The 21,609-nt window shown below is 37.4% G+C and overlaps 1 protein-coding gene across 2 annotated transcripts in view; it reads right to left on the reverse strand.

Moving 5' to 3' along the window:
* Mettl4 (methyltransferase 4, N6-adenosine) overlaps positions 1-21,609 on the reverse strand; it is a 206,795-nt gene that overhangs the window by 32,128 nt on the left and 153,058 nt on the right. The window contains exon 10 of one of the 2 annotated variants that reach the window (XM_090353373.1): positions 2,031-2,118. The exons of the other annotated variant lie outside the window; for it this stretch is intronic. The gene's annotated coding sequence lies outside the window, so the exon portion shown is untranslated. Of the gene's footprint in view, positions 1-2,030; positions 2,119-21,609 lie in introns of those variants that run through there. 2 annotated transcript variants of the gene reach the window in all.

A 21,609-nucleotide genomic window follows, 5' to 3' on the forward strand; every position in this document is an offset into this window, starting at 1 on the left:
CAAATAACTGCTTTTAACCCACACTTAAAAAAAATTTTTTGACAAGCCTATACTAGAAGAGGAATGTTATGCTTACTAGAACATCTAAAGAATCCAAATTTTTAAACAACATATTGAATTTAGTAAGAATGAGAATGCAAGGGTAAATTGATGCAACAAATAGAGCCCATGCATCTCAAGTTTCCTGAAACTTCTTGCTCTTTAAACCTATAGGAATGTGTGTTTGAATGTTAGTAAGGTATTTATTTAACTATATGTGTAAGAAGATTCACATAGCACTACTAATTCATTAGAAATGACCTACTTAATGTTAGACATATGACTAAAGAAAGAAGTTTTATGTAAGGTGAAACATGGAGTAATCAATAAAAACCATAATTTTGAAAATGTTCCATATATGTGAAAATTACAGATAATAATCTGAATATATAGCCATACTTACAGTATAAGAATAAAAATTATGCCTAAAATAAAAAGGAATCCCTGATTTTCTCTCTTCCAGATTACTATGGAAGGCAACTTTGACCTTTATGGGATCAGAAAAATCCACATTAATAAGATTTACTTCAGGTTTTGATCTGACATGTCTTTGCCTTTCCATATCTTGCTGCTTCCAGGGGTTCATTATCATTATCCTTTGTCCTGTCACTTTTCTAAAACATAGCTACTCTTTGTTGAAGATATCACATGTATTAGAACTCAAAGTCACTTCTTTGAAAGGCTGGGCAGAGTGTCAGCTCAGCTACTGTTGAGGCAGAGATCAAGAGAATCTCAGTGAGAAGAGACCCCCATCTCAACCAATACTTGGATATGTTAGTACACAACTGTCATCCCAGCCACAAGAGAAGTATAAATAAGAGGATCACAGCCCAGGCCAGCTCAGGCAGAATCATGAAAGCCTGCTCCAAAGACAATTAAAGCAAATTGGGAGTAGGTGGAGTTGGAAGAGAGAAGACAATCATGAAAAGGCTGACATTGATCAAGATATATTGTACTCATAAACGGACATGTTCAATTGAAATGCCTTGGTACAACAACTTAAAGATAATAAATAAAACAAACTGGGGTGGAGGCATGGTGGTTACTTGATTGGTCAGGAACTTTTATGTGGGTGTGACTTGAATGGCTTCACTTCTGGCTTTTTGCTAGCTTTTCCTTCTTCCAAAGCAGATGGACCTGCTTCTCATCATCAAATCCAACTGTCTTGGGTGAAAAACAGGGTTATTTATTTAGTATCAAAGACAAATTTTTCAAAACATTTTTCTCTGTAATCAAAAAGAAGGAAGCCAAGCCACCTACATTAAATCCAGCTACGGTTTTGTAATTGAAATTTTGCTTGCATTCACAGGGTTACCAAAAGTGGCTTGATTTGGCTTGGTTAGCTATGGCTAAGCGCTGGTGGGAAAGAGACCAGTCAATCAGATTGTGATGTCTCTGCGTGTCCTTTCTCTCTTCCTAATGCTTTTGTCCTCTAATTCATGCTCTGAGTTATTTCACTTACAATGGTCATTTCTTCTATTATTTATAAAATTAAATATGATCTCTTAACCTCTAAAATACCACATTTTGAGACTATTTATAAATCAGTTAAACATGCTAACCAGTCATGAAACATTAACTTGCTTCCATATAGAATCATTGTTAGGGACATAATTCAGCTAGTTGCATTTCTTTGTGAGTGACCAAGGAATTAAATGGTTTCTGATGGAAACAGCTCATTAATCTTACTGTCTTCAAGAGATATGGTAGGATAATTCCTTATCACTTGACACAAAATAAATGTGAAGCAATTCTACCTCAATGTTTGATATTCAAATACACTCAACAATAGACAATTGAAGTGAATTTTCACTTATTCTTTTTTTATAATTTTTATTGTAATTAATAAAAGGGTTACATGATATTTGCCAGATAGAAGGTGCATTAATTCACATACATTGATACCCTTTCACATGTCTTGGTACCCATTACCCTCCCCCCTACCCACCACCCACCCAATTTTCACTTATTCTTAAAATTGGATTTTTGCCACAAGATGTTTAGAGCATAATAAACCATTGCTGAGTTTGGTGAAGATGGTTCTAGCAATTACTAGATTTTTAAAGATATTTTTTCTCTCTGAAAAACAAAATAAGATTTGAATATTAAAATGAAATTTGGCATTGCATGTATTTTGATAGTTAGTAAGTAAAACCAATCAATAGAAATTTTATTTCAGCATGTTTCACTCAAAGAAATTAAGGAATGAAGTAAGATGTGAAAGTGCATCTCTAGAATCCCAGCTACACTGGAAGATGTGTAAGTCATGGTTTATAGTCAGCCTGGGCAAAAACTTTAGTAAGACCTTATCTCAATATAAGGCCATAGGAACACTCTCTTCTTTTGTAAGTAGATATTTTATAGAAAAATCATATTCACCATTTATATATTGACCATTGCCATTTTCTACTTTATTGCTGATATCAGAACTAAGTAGAGACAGAAACCAATGGTATATCGTCACTGTCCACATGACATGGCACCACTTCCAAGGCAGGTGTCAAAGAGAATAGCATGATACATGAAATCACAGATAAACCTTCAATAAACTTTGTCTTTCCAATGCATGACTGTGATAAAGTTTAATTTACAAAGTAGTCACAATAAGAGACTAACAGAGATAGCTGATGATAAAATACAACCATTAAAGCATAATAATCAGGGCCATTACTAAGTAAGATGAAGAGCGAGCACTACAATGCTAGGACAGACCTGACAACAGAGCTTATGACAAGTGACTGACAGGTAGGAAGCACGTATAACAGGAATGCACTGGATAAGTGATGAGTTGTGTCTCTGGTAAGATGGAATAGGATGGCACAGAATTTCATCATGCTTCTCAATACTGACAGATGACAACTTAAAATTTGTGGATTTCTGATTTCTATAATTTTTCTATTAATATTTTCAGACTGCAGTTAACTGCACATATGTGAAACCTCAGACATCAAGGCCATAGGTAAAGGAACATATTGAATTTTAGGAACAGCTTTCTTTCTTACTGAGCTTCTATGTTTTCTTTATTGTTGTTGTTCATTGGGCATCGATTCAGGTGCCTACTCACTGTCCCTGAGCTTTTTCACCCCAGGCTAGCTCTCTACCACTGAGCCAACAACATCACTTCCAATTTTCTGGTGGTCACTTGTAGATAAGAGTCTCATGGACTTTACTTCCTAGGCTAGCTTCAAATCGTGTTCCTCAGATCTCAGACTCCTGAATAACTATGATTACATGCATGGCACCCAGCACCTTTCTACATTGTATCTTCCTATTTACCCCCTAATTTGTCTGCAGGGGAAAAAAAGCATTAAGCAGGAGAACAGGTACATTTACATTAAATTACCTTGAAGAAAGATATAAATCATATGATATTAAAATTTTGAACATAGATACTACTATACTATGATTCTATCTTTTGATGTTTTGTTCTTAAATCAATTTATGGGTTATGACTATAAAACAGATTTTCCAAATACAACACGCTGGGTATTTTGTTCCAACATAAGCAACCCTAAAAGAGCAAATGTTTTATGATCATGACTAAAATAAGTTTTAGAAAAAAATCCCACAATTCTTGTTGCCTTTGGTTCCCTTACACAGCTCCCATAAGAGGTTCTGTTTATGACTAAGTAACTGTTATACAGTTTCAAGCTCCTAAGATATTTATGCTATTGTTTTGTGAAATCCCCCTGTGCTCCAAGGGAAGCAAGCATTTGTTATGGGGGCCCCAAACCACTGTACGACTGGCAAGTGGTGGCAGATCACATCTGCTGCAAACATTTCCAGACTATGGTTGTCATCAGAGCACTGCTGCCGCTTCTCCTGACTAAATGCATTTCTAATTCTCTCCCTTTGTTCCTGGCCCACATCCCCAGCTCCCAATGGATTACTCGCCTCTATTAACCATCTTGGAATTCTCATCTGCTGTTCTCTTATGACCTGCACAGCAATACACAACATTTATCATTTATGACTTGAAATGTCTCCAAACACTGAAATGGAGCAGCAAGTATAACCCAGGTCTCACATCTGTACCGTGAGTTAGAAACATCTTATCCTTTTCCCTTGTTCAGGTTGGTGGGAGTGCAGCAATCAGCGCTGCTGCTCTGCCAAGACAGGCAGGGATTCTGCCAATCATTTGACAGTCACCTGCCAAGACATGGCAATCCCATCAAAGCTTTCATAAATGTCTGAGCATTCACGTAGGATTTTAGGGGAAGAGCAAAGGTATTTGTTATATGACCTCACCTCTATGAAGATGATTGACAGTTGGTGAAATTGAGTTGCCTCAACAGGCTGATTCATAATCCACCCCACATCTTTCAGTATTATCATATAAAGTTGTCAGCACACAATAGCTCATAAGTGATGGCCTGAAATCATTTGTAGGATACCGTATAATACACTTTCCTTCCAAAGATCTCAAGGAACTATTCTGAGAATCTGAAATATATCCTAACATTAGTATTCAAGTCAAATGTTGACCTCCTCACCTTGCAGGAGGACATAAAATATATGGGTGAAATTTTTGTAGCTCATTTCACAGCCTAATTCACTTTCTCAAAGACAGAAAATTGATCATACCAGGAACTATAAATTAAAAAAAATCCCCCTTCATGCTCTCCTTAGATAACTTCAAAGTACAGATTTAAGCTAAATAAGTAAACTGAAATAGTAAGCAGAACTACTGACAGACCCAGTACTTAACCAGCAAATAAAAAGACAATCACCAAAGATAAGCAATTTGGAATTTTTAAGAGTAAATTAGTTTGCAAAGGTTAGTTTTTACTCCATCCTGAGACTGTTTCCCATCAATGTTATGTTATTGGTTTGTTGGTAGCACATGTAGACAATAATTAGAAGTCTTCTCTGAGAAAATTAAAGGCTGTTGTTTTTTGTTGTTTTTGTTGTTGTTGTTTGGGCTGTTTTATTTTACTTTCTGTTAAAATTAGCTCTCATAAAAACTGTAATTTGAACACATTATTAGATGGAAATGAGCTTCAAGACAGTCTCTTTAGATGAATCTAAACACTACACAATTGAATGGCCAGTGAATTTACAGACATCTATCATGCCATCTAAGGAGACTGAATGAGGGCTAGGAGTGTGCCCTGGTGGTAGAATGCTTGTGTAGCATATAGGAAGTCATGGGTTCGATTCCTCAGTACTACATATACTGAAAAGACTGAAAATGGCACTGTGGTTCAAGTGGCAGAACCCTAGCCTTGAGCAAAAATGTTCAAGGACAGTGCCCAGGTCCTGAGTTCAAGCCCCAATACTGACAAAAAAAGGGGGCTGGATAATATATCATAGTAAATGGACTTGAGGACTTGAATGGGATAAGTTAATAAAGAGAAACAACTCACTTGACTGCAATTTTTCTAAAGGAAGATTCTAAGAAAAAAAATCCAGTGGTAAACTCTGAAAGCAATGTAGAAGACAAAAAAGTGTTTATGCAATACCTCCCTAAGAGAAGAAACAGTAAATCCACTACCCCTAGAAAAATGAATTCATGTATCTCTTTAGAAAGACAGATTTGAATTCCAACTGCCTGCTGAATCCGAGCCCTGTAACTTTCCAGTCCAGTGTTCATAAAAGAGTCACTTATATTCCAATTCTTCCATTTTCTCGTCTATTTAATGAGGAAGACCTCATAGGAGGCTATCTCATTGGGGTTGCTGGAAGAATTTAATGAATAAATAGAAGCTAAAGCATTTATAAGGCTCCTGGCACAATGATTAATCTCATTATATAGTATTACAACTCTTCCGTGGCTCAGGGTTGATTTCAGAGGTCCATTCATGCAGGGTCAAAGTCTTCGAGATTGCCTACCTCCCTTTGCTTTAATTCCATGCTTTCCAAACAACCTTTAAATTATTAATTGGATCTAACAGCTATCCTGATGCTTCAAAAGAAAAAGGTACCCTGGCTGAGGTTATGAATATTCTTCCTCATCTTCCCCTACTCCATTGTGAATTGATAAATTGGCAGGCTGCTCTGTGTATCAGTCTTTTATGGAAATGATTGGTGTGAGAGCAGCCTCACGCAATCTGCTCATCCTGAGGACTTAACAAGGCAGGTCCTGGGCTCAATAGAATCCATCAACCAAGTATCTCATGGTGAGAATTTCACACATTCGCACCCTCTCCTGAAGATTCTCAGAAAGACAAATTTCCCTTTTTCTACCTGCAATATCAACTAAAAGATCATTGCTCTGGGATGAGTTGAACATTGTTTGTCCATCATTCTGAGTTTATTTCGTTATAATTTAAGTCCAAAGAGTTTGAATCCTAATATTCCATTTATTTTTCTTTAAATCGGATGGTGTATGTCCTTTACATAAAACAAAGTACCACTGATGCATTGTGCTAAAAAATAACAAGCACGGCTGGGAGTTTGGCCTAGTGGTAGAGTGTTCATCTAGCATGCACGAAGCCCTGAGTTCAATTCCTTGGTACCACATACATAGAAAGAGCCGAGTGGTGCTGTGGTTCAAGTGGCAGGGAACTAGCCTTGAGCAAAAAGTGTCCAAGGACAGTGCCCAGACACTGAGTTCAAGCCCCAGGACTAACAACAACAAAAAAAAAAGACAAGCACTTAAAGTTGATTTTTTTTAAATAATCCTGATTAAGCAAACTGAAGTCTTTCCACTATAGCTTCATGTTTTCTCTTTGAGAGCCCAGCGAATATAAGGTAATACTTCTCTTATCAACAGAATAAGCCTTTCTAAAATGTTTTATATTTCATTTTTCTCTCTAGCTTAGGTAAAGCAAAGGAAGTCTGCTGAATATAATTCAATGTTTCTTGGTGGATCAAGGAATGTCATCATGACATTAATTATTATACTGTGCTGTGTACACTCTAGGATAGTGTTATATGTGCTTGATTATTTTGCCTCTAAATTTTTCCCAACAGACTGAGCTATTTTATTTTTTCTTTCTCTTTTCAACCTCATGCCTACTACTTATTGTCTTGTCTTCAGTCCATTTTATGATTAATTCTTTAAGATTTATATAGAAAAAGGAACATTGTTTGGTGTCAAAATATAAATCCTTCCTTGCTCAACTTACTTCCAAACCAAGCTGAGTTGATGCTTTTAAAGGTACAGATAAATGAATAATCAAGTATCACTTATCCTACTGATACCATTGATATTTGGGAACATGAACATGATCCTTTCTGGCTATAATCTTGAATCTCACAGGTTTACTGTCCACTTCCAGACAGTAATAGTTGCTGGCTCTCTAAAAGGCCTGAAAAGTATTCCACATACCTGCTTCCTGTATACAAGAACCAAAAAAGAGAATAAAGCTGAATGAAATCTGCCTCCCAAGAATATTGCCCAGGAAAACTTGAGTCCAAAAAGATACGTTATTCATAATATCAAACTTGTTTACTTTTCATTTATTTATTCATCTACACTCAAACTCTCCCATCAAGTACCTACGGATAGAGAGACCTCATGAAAGAGAACTTTCCCAAAGCTCATTTCTAGATTCGCTCTGATTCCTTTCCTCTATTCATCCCTGAGATCCTGAGTGACAAATTAATTTGGAAGGAAATGTTCGTGTATCACACAACTCTGCCCATTTTTCTTTAGATTACACAATTAGCAAATCCATATTCTTGCTTTCATTTCATTATAACCTTGAAGTGACTCTCTAGTAGTAATTAAGTCTTCTTTATTTACTCTGTTTTATTTCTCAATCTGGTCATAATTCTTGGAGGAAGGACATATATTACAAAACAAGTATTCAATGTTCTAAACACTACAAAGGCTTTTTTCAACTACATAGTCCCACACAGGGCTCATAATCAAGAATTTGTGCTTTATTCAGAAAGGTCTGAAAACTTTGCCTAGTAAAGACAGCTCCATAAGAGAAATCTGTGAGCCAAAATAGGTTATTTAATTTGTGTAAGTGAAAGCTGATGAATGAGATTTACTTCCTTCCTCCAGCTTTCCTTTCTTGAGGTTGGTTAGGATACTAAAATAATTTCCATCTTTATCCATCTTGATTTTTATATTATGTACTTTCTCAATAGGTAGAATACCACATCTACATCTCAAATATAAGTGACACACTCCAGTTCTCTAGGACCCCAACCCTTTTCTCTTAAGGAGAAGCTCTAAGTGCTCACAAATACCTTAAGATTCTTTGAGCCATTCACATATTTGACTTTGTATAAGTTCTCTGTGCTCAGAAAATGTATCTCCTGAGATGAAGCAGACCATGTTCTTGTTATGTTTTTAGTGTTTGTCATTTAGTCAGACTGTCATTCGGCTTCTCTGCATCTTCCAACTCAAGTCAGGGTCTCCAAAGGTTTCTAAACCCAAATCTTTCTGGATCTCTCTGGGTCAATTTCTTCATCAAAATCTTCACTTATTACTAAAAAAATAATAGAAATGTCCTCAAGGTTCATCTCAGTGAATTTCATTTTGATTCTAATTCAACATGTATAATAGAATAGAGACAACCCAAGACTTTCCACTTAGATATGCCTCTTTCAAACGCTAGTATTTGCTAGTTATTTTATACACCACAACTGTGTTATTAATGTGATATTTTTTCTTGAAAACCACTTCCTCCAGGTTTTCTTGCAACCAAGGTTCAGGATGTACTGTAAGTTCTACTAGCATAAAATACTTAGAGGAGATGTGGAAAACAGAAACGTCTAGAAGACAATTCAGTAGCCCCTACTAATAAATTCCCACAGCAATGGGAATTTAGTTTTCCTAAAACAATGCAAGTGAAGATCCCAGTGACCAGTAACTGGATTAATGAATACTGAAAAACAGGAAGCAAAGTTTCACAGTATACCTATGACATCTTCCTGTCAGCTTGACTTGCTAACAACATTTCTGATGCCAGCATCCAAACTTGCATCACAGCAAAGATAAGCATGTCTTCAAGCAGCAGTAGGGATTATGGAGCTTCCTGAAGCTTGTGATTATTTTTTTGCCACTCCTGGGGCTTGAACTCAGGGTCTGAGCACTGTCCTTGGGCTTTCTCAAGGTTAGAGCTCTACCATTGAAGCCACAGCACCACTTCTGGCTTTTTCTGTTATGTGATACAGTGGAATCAAACCCAAGGTTTCCTGGCATGCTAGGCAAGCACTCTACCACTAGGCTACACTTCTGGCCCATGCATTGTAATTTACACTTTCCCAAATGTGGCCTTAAGTAGGAGTTCCCATGGCTGCAAGGTTTTGTGCTAGTGTTTGGAAATGATTCCAAGAAATTAGGCTGAGGGACTGTGGCTGAATTTTCTTTCCATAATTTTGTGAGCTTCTAATGTCTTGAATTAAATCCCTTTTCATTTAAAAGAGCTAGTCCTCAACTGAATGCTTGTAAGTAGTTTTCTCTGTAAAATAGAGTTTTCTAATGTGAAAATAAAAATAACTTTTCTCTTGTAAGGCAATTGTGATAGTTTGTGGTGATTTATTTTATGCTGCCGGTATAGAGTAGGTAACTGCAGCTGGGGAGAGCTAGAGGCTTTCTTATGAGTCTTCAGTACCACAGACAGCTCAAGGTTTTATCAAAAGAGTAATAGGATCTCACCCAGCAGCCCCTCTCTCTTAGAACCCTTACTATCTTATCTTCAAGGCTAAGAGCTCTCTATGATCAACAGAACTAAGAGATTAGCCTCTTTTTCCAGGTGCAGGCAACATTAAAAGAATTTATCTCTGACCCGTAACTCTAAGAAGTGGCACTGTGATTCAAGTGGTAGAGTGTTAGTCTTTAGCTGAAATGCTCAGGGACAATGCCCAGGCCCAGAGTTCAAGCCACATGACCCACAAAAAGAAAAAGAAAAGAAAAAAAACAAAGACCTGGGCCAGGAGTGTGGCCTAGCAGTAGAGTGCTTGCCCAGCATGCACAAAGCCAGAAGTAATGCTGAGGCTCAAGTAGTAGGGCTCTAGCCTTGAGAAAGTCCAAGGACAGTGCTCAGGCCCTGAGCTCAAGCCCAGGACTGGCCAAAAAAAAAAAAAAAGGTCAGTACAATACAATATATATATTTAATGAGAGTTACAAACCTTTAGGAACAGAAAGGTCGTTTCCCTACTAAGTATTTTATTTATCTTTGTATAGTTGAGGATGGAGAAGTGCCTGATATGTACTAGATAGTCACTAAAATTTATCTTTTCATAAATCAATGTAAAGAAGCATGAATGAACCCACTATTTGAATCTTTACGTGATTATTTCCTGTCAAGTTTTAAGCAATAGTGCTCAGTAATTTTTTTCCAGTTAAGAGAAAATGTAATTAATTCCATGTCACCCATTAGAATTAACTTGTTCCAATACTTTCTTTGGGGCATTTTGTTTATCTAATAAAAATAGGGCACTTTATCCCAATTAAAGCATCCAGAAAAAAAAAAACAGAAAAGTCTATGGCATTTCTAGTGCATATCAACTCATGAACAGTTCCTTCAAGCAATAACAGGGCATTTTAAAGAAGTTTCTTTCTCATCTTACCTTGTTATCTGATATATTGTATATATGTTTATTTGTTTATTTGAAATAGGATGCGGAAGAGGGAAAAACAAGATGAGGGGAGGGGTTGGAGTAGGGACGGGAAATGGGGACAAAAACATGAGAAAGGGTAGCAATGATTGTTAAGAAACGTACCTTCTATCTGGCAAATATAATGTAAGCCTTCTATTAAGCACCTGAATGAACCTACCCTATCATACTCCAGCTATCTTTATGAAAGTACTTTATGTAATGCAGTAGTGAAGTTCTAAAGTCCCTACTTCCCCTTGCAACAATGCAGAAGTTTCTGCATACAAAGTTTGCTCTCTAGATTGTAAATGCGAGCACACAGCAGAACTAGTGCTCTAAGTTTAAATTCACAAGTCACAAGAACAGAGCCAAACCATTACCTCCAAAACCGCCAGGGGCTGGTGGCACATGCCTGTAATCCTAGCTACTCAGATCTGACAATGATGGTTTAACATCAGCCTGGGCATGAAAGTCCATGAGACTCATCTCCAATTAACCAGCAGAAAACTTGAAATGGCACTGTGGCTCAAGGAGCAGAGCACTAGCCTTGAGCTGAAGATCTCAGGGGACATCACCCAAGCCTGGAGTTCAAGCCCCTCAACCAACAACAACAACAAAAACTCTCTATATCTTGGTATGGTGCCGATAGAAAATTGATAGGAATTAAAGAGTTTAAGATCATTTTTAAATCATCTTTTGAGATGTGGCATTTGGTTTCAACAATTCTAAGCAATCTCTTTTGCACATGTGATTTAAAGATCTTTCTGAATTGAATTAACTACATAAAGTATATTCTTGGCATTACTAAACAATAAAATTTTGCCTGGCACTGGTGACTTACACCAGTAATCTTAGCAGCTCAGAAGGCTGAGATCTGAGAATTGTGGTTCAAAACCAGCCCGGGGCAGGAAAGTTTGTGAGTCTTTTATTTCAGAAAATCCCAGGGGGAGCTACAGCTCAAAATGGTAGAGCACTAGACTTCAGTGAAAGAGTTCAGGGACAGTGCCTAGGCCCTGAGTTCAAGCTCCATTACCAAGGAATATCTTCTGGGCCCTAAGACATCTTTCAGCATTTCACTTAACATTTGCATCTATGAGGAATAAACACAAGCTGAGCTTTTGGTGGCTCCTATCTGTAATCTTACCTATTCAAGACACTGAGATCTAAGAATCAAGGTTCAAAGGCAACAGACAAATCCAATAGAATCTTATCTCCAACTAGATAGCAAAGAGCTAAAATTGGAGGTGTGGCTCCAGCAGCCAAGTGTCATCTTTAAACAAAAAAGAAAAAAGGCTAAGCAAGAGCTTGGGGCCTTGATTTTCAACCCCAGTATTGGAACCCATACACACAAAGGACTAAACTTGTTATGGACTGAGCTGAAAATATACACTGAGATGGTAGTGTATGAGGAACTAGTTACCATCACCACTACCAATCTTGGCCTACAAAAATTGGTATTGATTCATTGACAAAAGATAAATGCAATTTCTGTCCAAAGGTCCCTAGGATAAACTTAATGTTATCACCATCAAAAAGATATGGGGAAGTTATACACAATGGCTCATGCCTGTAATCCCAGCTAATCAAGAGGGGGAGAGTGGGATGAACAGAGCTTGAAGCTATTCTAGGCAAAACTGCAAGACCATACCTTGACTTGCTTTCTGTCACCTGTAAGCCCCCAACTTACCCCTGCAGCTGTTTCCTCCACGGAATGATCAGGTTATCCTAGACAGACAATGTGGGATTTTTTTTCCCTGAAATTCTCAAAATCAAAGAAATACCTTCATTCTACTCTTACTTCCTTCACTTTTTTATGTTTTTTTAAATAGCCTTTGAAGATCTCTAAGTATTTTGAGTTACATTGTCTGACTTGTCCCTCACGTGTTCTTGCAAGGTAAAAACATCTAAATGATATCTCCGCAGGTAAAACAGACAGGTGTCCATCTATGGACTGAGGATCCGAAGGTCACTGAGCTAAAGTTCCTGGATCCGCTCAGCTGGGTTACTAATGAACTCATGATTTCTCCCTACATGGCACAGATATAGCATAGTTTCCTGCAGCAGTACTCGCCCTGTTTGACCTACAGAGCTGCCTTCAAGAAATCTAGTCCAACCATCTCCCTTAACAGATGAGAATCCAGAGGCTCCAACTTCTCCCTTAAACACAGTTCAAAGCATTGTCTGTTTTAATCCAGGTGTCTTCCTCCCTCAATCAGCTGTGCCCTTCTAGAATGAATAATTTCCTCTAGAGGCGGAGGAAATAGATGGAGTAAATTCCACTGAATCCCTCTGTAAATGCTGAATAGTTTATCTAGTTGTCAGATCTTTCCTTTCAAAGGTCATTCTTCCTCAGGAAGAAATTCTCTGATGTTCTTGTTAGAAGCAAACAGAGTTATATGGAGAACAAGGAAGATAATGTGATGCAGGCTGTTTCTCTTCTTTTTTTCAGTTTATATATATATTACATATATATGTATATATATTATATGTAATATGCACACAAGCATATGTGTATGTGCTGGTGCTGGGACTTGAACTCAGAGCTGCAAGCTCCTAAGAGCTTGGCTTTTTAACTCAAAGTTGGCACTCTATGTCTGTAGCCATGCCTCCACTTTCAACTTTTTTCTAGTCAATTGGAGACCAGAGTCTTTCAGGTTTATCTGCCAAGGACAGCTCTAAACCTTGATCTTCAAAAATCAGCTTCCTGAGCAGCTAAAATAGGTGCGAGCCACCAGAGTCTAACTTAAATGTCAATTCTTTTTTACCCTAAATATCAAGATACATCACCTTACTCCAATCTTTCTCAGGAAGTATGTGAAGAGAAGGTAAACTGACCCAGCAGCATAAATTCTAACATGGGACTAGAAATGGGAAGATAAAATATGATAGCTAGCCAGACTCAGTGGTTCAAGCCTGTAATCTTAGCTACCCAGAAGGCTGAAATCTAAAGATCAAGGTTCAAAGCTAGCCTGGGCACAAAAAGACCTGAGACTCTGATCTCCATTTAATCACTAAAAAATGGAAAGTGGGGCTTGGCTCAAGGATAGGGTGGAAGCCTTGAGCTGAAATGTTCTGGAACAGCACCCAGGCCATAGTTCAAGCCCCATGACCTCTCCCTCCCCCCAAAAAAAACAAGATAGATAGCCAGGCTCAGTGGCTCATTCCTGTAATCCTAGTTACTCAGGAGGTTGAGATCTGAGGATCAAGGTTCAAAGCCAGCCTGGGAACAAAAGGACCTGAGACTCTTATCTCCAATTAACCTCTAGAAAACAGGAGTTCAGGGACAATGCCCAGCCCCACAGGTAGGGTGGTAGCCTTGAGCTGAAGAGCTCAAGGACAACGCCCAGGCCAAGTTCCCCCATGACTCGCCCCCCCCATAAAAAAAAAGCTAAAATTGATAAGTATTTAATCATACCAGCAAATGGCAATGGATTTAATTCTTTGGTTCATTTACCCTCACAACCCTGCTCTGAGTGAGATATTAATTTGGAAAATAGGAAAGGAGCCCCAAGGAGAAGAACAACATAAGGCATGGAAGAACAAAAGCAATGGAGACAGACACAAGCAATGGACAAGAGGCAATACAGAAATGATGACCACAGAGCGGGCAAGGAAGTAGAAGAGAAAGCAGGAACAACCATTTTGAATACCACCCAACCATGCTCACACACCTTTCAGGTATAAGCCCCTTGGCAAGTTGGAGTCCATGACTGCCCACTGAACTGGGAATAAGAAAAAACAATGTAGTGAATGAACCAAGGGCTATACAGAACACACTGGCCAGAGAATCTAAGGTGGAACATGACTTTCAAGGTCACATGGTACAGCCACCCCTCCACCAGAGCCCTGCTCTCTGCTTAAATATATCCAGAACGACAATGTGCACAGACCACCTACTTTACATTGTTTTCCAATTTCATCCTCATTATGACCTTCATTTCCTAGCTTGCTTCTCCTTTCCCAAATGAGATAACTGAAACACTTAAAGTGTCCACCATTAATGGAGACATACGGATTCAAGTCTAGATACTTGGGATTTGCTACTAGTGTGATACTGCTACCCAGTTTGATACTCTCAGACGTTACTCTTCCCACAGATGGTAATACCAGGAACATGAGAATGCGTAGAGTTCATTTAAGAATAGAATTTAGTCATATTCTTCTTAAATTTTATTTATTTTTTGTAAAGGGGATGCAAAGAGGGGTTATAGTTACATAGGTAAGGAAGTGAGTACAATTCTTATCAAATGTTGTTACTCGCTCCTTTTTTTCTCCTGCTTTCTCCCCAAGTTGTAAAGTTCATTTCCAGCAGAGTATCACTATTGCATTGGCTCACACTGTACCCTTTGTCTCACCATTTCTGTGATTCCCTTCTCCATTCTCAAATCAGATAAACTTCTACACATAACAAAAGGTACCAAAATCAAAAAGTGGCAACAGGAAGTAACTCAAAGTGAAAAAAAAATGAAAGAACAAAGAACTAGCTGCATACAGTACACACACAAAAAAATCCTTTTGTTTCCATATCTTTAGTTCATTTCGATGAACATCTTTTTATAAGGTCAGATATGCATGGCTATTGAGCTATTGGGATCCTTTGCTAAAACTTTGGCAAAGTGGCAGGGTATAAAATTAACCTACAAAAATCAATAGCTTTTCTTTATGCCAACAATGAGAAGAATGAGGCTGGAATCAGGAAAGCAACTCCTTTTGTAATAACCTTTAAAAAAATAAAATACCTAGGAATTAACTTGACCAAAGATGTAAAGGGTCTCTATAATGAAAACTTTAAAAACCTGAAAAAGGAAATTAAAGCAAATTTAAGGAAGTGGAAAAACCTCCCAAGCTCCTGGATTGGAAGGGTTATTGTGAAAATGACGATATTGCAAAAAGCTATCTACAAATTTAATGTGATACCTATCAATATGATATGATTCTTAATCATTTCAAATCACAAGCATCAATTTAAGAATACTAATTTAAGATATCAAACTCTGTAGCAGAATGATGTACATCACTCAATTCTAATTGTTTTAAATATCTATAATTTACTTAAGAATCATAAATGTACTGTTCCAACATAAATGCTCTAACACTTCTTTCTTTATTCTGACCGTCTTAAGTATAATACCATTAAAATAGATGATAATATAAAACATGTAGAGAAAAAAAGGAAAGAAAAACATGTAGAAGTATAAATCCAGCAATCTTAGCCTAAATTGCACTTTGTCAGGCACTGCCACAGACTGTATAATTCCCATAACTCTCATTTTGGGAAAAGAAATAAAATTTTTTCACATTATTCTCTTTGAATGAGACAATGATAACTCTTCAAGAAGCCATTAACAGATCATAAATATTTATTAACTATTCCACCTGATTTCTGCAAAGACAACTAAATGAATTTCTTACTTTTGCCATTCTTTAAATTAATCTAAATTATGAATAGGATTTTCCAGGTGATTAACAACTCAAATATAGCTTTCACCATGGACTTAAAGGCAAAACAGAACAGGACTCATAAAATTTCTTCAAAATCATGGGACAGCCTTATGCCATCTTAGACTACATGTCACTAGTGAGCACAATGATTCTGACTTCTGTGGAATCAAGAGGAAGATTTTTCGAAGACCACCCCTGTATAACCATTCTTGGGGAATGAAGACATTAAAAGACAAATATTCCAGCCCTTGACTAAACCATAAAACCAAATTGACCTTTTACAGAATAATTCTTTAGAGGAAAAAAAGAAAAAAAACTACAGGAGACAGCCATCTTTGAATCGATTTAGACATAATATTACGATTTGATTGAAGTTGATTCAGTTCTGCAATCAAAATGTCTTAAATTGGGAGTTGACTGTTTTTGAAGCCTATTTTTCTGTCTAGACTTAACCTAAATGGCAGTCAGTACAAGATTTAGTAAATATCCATTGTATCTCTGCAAACTCAATGGCAGCCTTGAGCTCATTCCTCTCACACTTAGAGAGCCTGTCAATCTCAAATTCCCTCAGCCCAGCTCAGTATCAAATCCTGAAAAACACAGATACCTTCTGTCTGTATCATACTAGCCAAATCTATAAGGCTGTCAGGACCCAATCTTCCTTTTATCCACAATTTGTCCTCCCAGAAAAGCTGACAACCATATTTCTCCAAAATCCTGAATGCACATAGTCATTGCTATGCCATCACACTGGACAGAAATAAGTACACTTGACTGGAGCTCGATAACCTATCCCAAGATGAGTCTTTCTTCTCCCACTTCTGGAGCTTTCTGCTGTTGGCTGGTATTTTACACAGAACTTTATTATCACCTGTGCCTACCTATTGTCTAAGATCCGCCACTGTTCTGGTACCACCCACCATGTACTGTCACCTGATTATTAGATCATCAGAATTACAGCTTACAGAACAAGATAACTTAACTACCATGTCAGTCAAAATGACAAAGCTAATCCTTTACCCATCATTAAACAAAATGGGAATTCCAAGAAGAGCTCTAATAAAATCTGCACCAGAAAACCTACTCTTCTAAATACAATAGTCATGAAAAGAACATGTATTACATATGTCATAGCAATAATATTGTTGTGGACATTTCTCCTCCTTCCAGAAAAAAAAAATGTTTTCTCCCTCTCTGTCTCCTCTGTGTCTTTTGCTGTCCAATGATAAGCAATGAGATTTCATGTCCTCACTATTGCACAAAGCATGGTAGAAATAAAACCAGGGCCTCTTGAAGCCTCGGTACTTCTTGCTGTGTTCCCTGTAGCCTTTCTTTCTAATGCCTAAGAAATTCACCCTATAAATTCAGTGGGATGTGACAAAAGGCTAGAGTCCTACATAAAATGCTCATTAAACTAAGTACATGCACCCTAGATGAACATAAAACATAGTACCCTAGCTGTAAGGGAGGCTATGTGATTCTGACTTGGTTTTATGAACTGCATTCCTTAGAGACCCCAGCAGCTCCAATAACTAGGTACACAGTCAATAATTACTTTCATCTTTCTCCTTTTATTTATTCTTTAAGAGATTCATTAGGATGAAGAATGGCAGCCTTGCTTTGCTAAGCCATTTTGATTGCTTTCCTAATTCATTTATCATGACCTTTGGAACTATCCGTTTGGTTTTTGCCTTTTAGTCATCCAGAATCTTGTTTTATTAAAACTAACTTCTGCATCCTCACTGGGTTTTAAGAAAAGGAAAATAAAAAACAGGCCTTTTGGCCTATGCACTGTTTAATAAAAGTGATATGTGGTAACTTTTTCTTCTATAAAGATACAGGGGTATGATACACAGGGTCACTCAGAGTCATTATGTACATTTAAAATTGGTATTAGATCACTCACACTGCTTTTTAAATGTCCATTTGCTCCTTAGCCTTGAATCCCCTTGCAAAAGAGAGAACCAACAGAAGGATGCACGGCTAATGTGCAGTGCACACATCCCAGTCCAGCACAGTGCTAAGTTAGCCCTGACACCGATGTCACCAGTACCACAGCAAGTGATACTGTACTTGTGTTAGAGCTACAGAACAGGTCTCTCCTAAAAAAATCTTGCCTCAGCCATACTATGAGCACTTGGTTTGGAACAGCTATACCAACAGCATCTTGTTCAGTTAACCTTTCCCTTGTCTGTTCTCAACCTTCAGTAACTGAGTATCCACTGTAGGTTTCCTAAGTCACTGACATGAAACAAAGGAAAAAATCTGCATGCTTCGTTCTCTTTTTCCTCATGCCTTTTCTTCAGAGGACACTTCTAAGCACTACTCTCATACATTGACTAATGGTCTTTGAGAGACAAAATGTGCGGAAAATAAGATTGGGTGGTTACCTTAAGACAGAACGGCAATTCTTTAATACAGGTGACTCACACTCTTGGAAAGATCCTGCTGAATTTAAAAATGAGCCAAGTGCTCCTTACCAAAGGCAAAGAAGTATATGAAAGATGCTCAATATTGTGTACCAATGCACATTCAAACAAGATGCCACCACATGCTCATCAAAACATCCCAAACCTCAAACCCTGACAATACCAAATGCTGGTAAGGATAACAAACAGTAAACACTCTTTTTCACTGCTAATTGGAATGAAAAATAGTACAGTCATTGAGATGACAGTTTGTCACTTTCTTAGGCAAGTAAAAATACTCATCACAAAATCCAGAAATCATAGCTTCTTAGGATTTACCCAGTAAGGTTTTGTCTATTGTAGACTGGTTTGGTTTTTTCTTAACCTATCTATTGTAAATGTGGTTGTTAACAGAAATTCGCTCACAGATGTTTATAGCTGTTTGATTCATAATTGGCCAAACATGGACACCCTTCAGATACCCTCCAGTAGCTGTGTGGATGGCTGAACTGAAGTCAATTCACTCAATGAAATTTTATGTAGCACTGCAAAGTCTATCAAACCATGAAAAGACACACAGGAAACTTCAAGTTAACAGTCAGATGAAGTAAATTTTTTAAATTTCAACTATGTGACATTCTGGAAGTAACAACGCTAACATCGCTAACACCACACTTCGTGTGGGGGATGTTTTAAGTGGTGATCACGATTCTGCATTTACTATATATCACGGCAGGCACAGTCATTAGACACTTGTCAGAATCCATAGAATGTACACCAGCAAGAGTGAACCCCAATGTAAGTGGGAGACTGAAGCGATAGTGATGTGTTTGTGTAGGCTCCCCAGAAGTGACATATGCAATACTCCTAAAGTGAGGAAGTCTCACTCATGGAGAAGAGTTTGGATATATTGAGAAAAGGAATGAGGAGAATTTTTATACCTTCCTGTTGATTTTCCTATGGCCATAAAACTGCTCCAAAAAAGTAAAGTCTATTTAAAATGTAGACAGTTATTATATTTGTGAGGAAATTCGTCATAATGGTCTGAAAATATAATTAGTTTCTACGTACAAAACATAAATTCCATATAAAGGAAACCTGAAAGCCAATTGGGACATCTTTATGACACTGCAATAGAGAGGAATTCTTTAATGCAATAAAGAAAAACAGAATCCATAAGAGAAGATATAAAAATGTGTAATGTAGGCCTGGTGTGGTGGCTCACCCTGTAATCCTCACTACTCAGGAGACTGAGATATGAGGATCAAGGTTCAAAGCCAGTCAGGGTACTAAAGGACCGTGAGACTCTTATTTTCAATTAATCACTAGAAAAGGGGAAGTAGGGCTATGGTTCAAGGGTAGGGCAGTAGCCTTGAGCTGAAGAACTCAAGGACAGTGCCAGGCCCAGAGTTCAAGCCCCATGACCAACAACAACAAAAAAAATGTGTAATGTATTAGTGTAGATGTATTACATTATAGTTAATGACGTGTATAATATAGTTATATTACAGAAAAGGACTTCAAAGAGCAAACTATGCCTCAAACACAGAGAACATAAGAGATAGAGGTAAGCTATCAGTGTGACATAGAAAGTATTAACATTCATAGTTGAATATAAACTATCAGTCTAACTTTTTTAAATGAGTAACATACACATAGGAAAATGTACAGAAGAAACTTTAATTGCCAATAAACTCGGGTGGTTAAAAAGAAACTGGGTGCTGGTGGCTCACACCTGTGACCCTAGCTACTTAGGAGACTGAGATCTGAGGATCAGTGGTTCAAAGCCAGCCTAGACATGAAAGTCCATGAAACTCTTATCGCCAATTAACCACCAGAAAACCAGAAGTGTCACTATTGCTCAAAGTGATAGAGTGCTAGCCTTGAGCTGAAGAGCTCAGGGCCTAGCACCAAGACCCAGAGTTCAAGCCCCACAAGAAACAAAAAAAAACAGAAGGAAAGGAAGAGAGAGAGAGAGAAATTGGTCCTACCATAAACCAGGGAAATGAACATTTAAAATACAATTAAACTACCTGATGAATTAATTAAAATTAAATTAAAAAGCTAATGAGTAAAATGATAACCCTTCTGCAAAATAAAATTATATAACAATAAAATTATACTTAAAAAATAAGTCATTATATACTGATTTCCATTCCCATTAAGGACCAGACAAATGACTTTCAAATGAATCCTTTTCTTGAGAAAAACCAAAATGCTGATAGCCTTTCTTAAGAGATATACTACCACTGGGTATGATGGCTTATCCCTGTCATCCCAGTGACTTGGGAGGCATTGTTTAAGACCAGTGTGACAGAAAAAGAAGTTAGCAGGGTCTCTCAAAGAACGTGCCATCCCAGCCACATAAAGAAACATAGATAGAAGTGCCCAGGCCATCCTAGGAAAAAGTGTAAGACTCTGTACAAACCAAAATAAAAGCAGACACAGGTTGTATTATTTCTCTTAGAATGTGCCTCTAAATCTATGAGTAAACACACTGGAAGGTGATATGTATTATATATATTATACGTATATATTTATATTGGGACATGATAAATTATACAAGTACATATAGAACTGTAGGTACTCACACAGAGTGAAACCAAAGAAGGATATTCTTAGGAGAGGAACACAAAGGCACAATAGCTTTGCACACTTGATCAATAAAATAATATTTATTGAAAATGAACTCCAGGAGATGGAAACAAGAGGAGTTTTCTTTGTTGATGTTTTTATTTTCTTTTTCTTTTGTATTGTTTGTTCATTTATCATTCTGTGAGAGGATATTGGTAGGAAAAGGGCAGACAAATGCAGCACTGATATTCCCTAAACACTATGTTTAAAATGAATGGTACAGCTTGTGGGTGAGGATGGGAGGGAAAAATTGGGAGAGTGCAAGGGAAGGGTTGACATTGTTCAAAATGAAATGTACTCTTCATCTGATTTATGTAATTGTAAGCCCTTTGTACATCACCTTTCTAAAATAAAAATGGATGAGAAAAATTAAGAAGAAACAGAAAGCAATGGAGCAAATGGTTCAAGTGGTACAGTACCTGCTTAGCAAAACACAAGGCCTTGAGATCCACTTCCAAGCATGAAGGCTCAACACACCACCCAGCACTCAATGGGTAAAAGCTAGGTCTGCATGTACACTTAACAGATAAATATTTTAAAAAGTAATTAGTGAACATGATAAGCAAAGTGCTCGACCTTCTAAGCA

Source organism: Megascapheus bottae, chromosome 19 (assembly GCF_031878675.1).
Source record: "Megascapheus bottae isolate mThoBot1 chromosome 19, mThoBot2.hap1, whole genome shotgun sequence".
Taxonomy (NCBI): domain Eukaryota; kingdom Metazoa; phylum Chordata; class Mammalia; order Rodentia; family Geomyidae; genus Megascapheus; species Megascapheus bottae.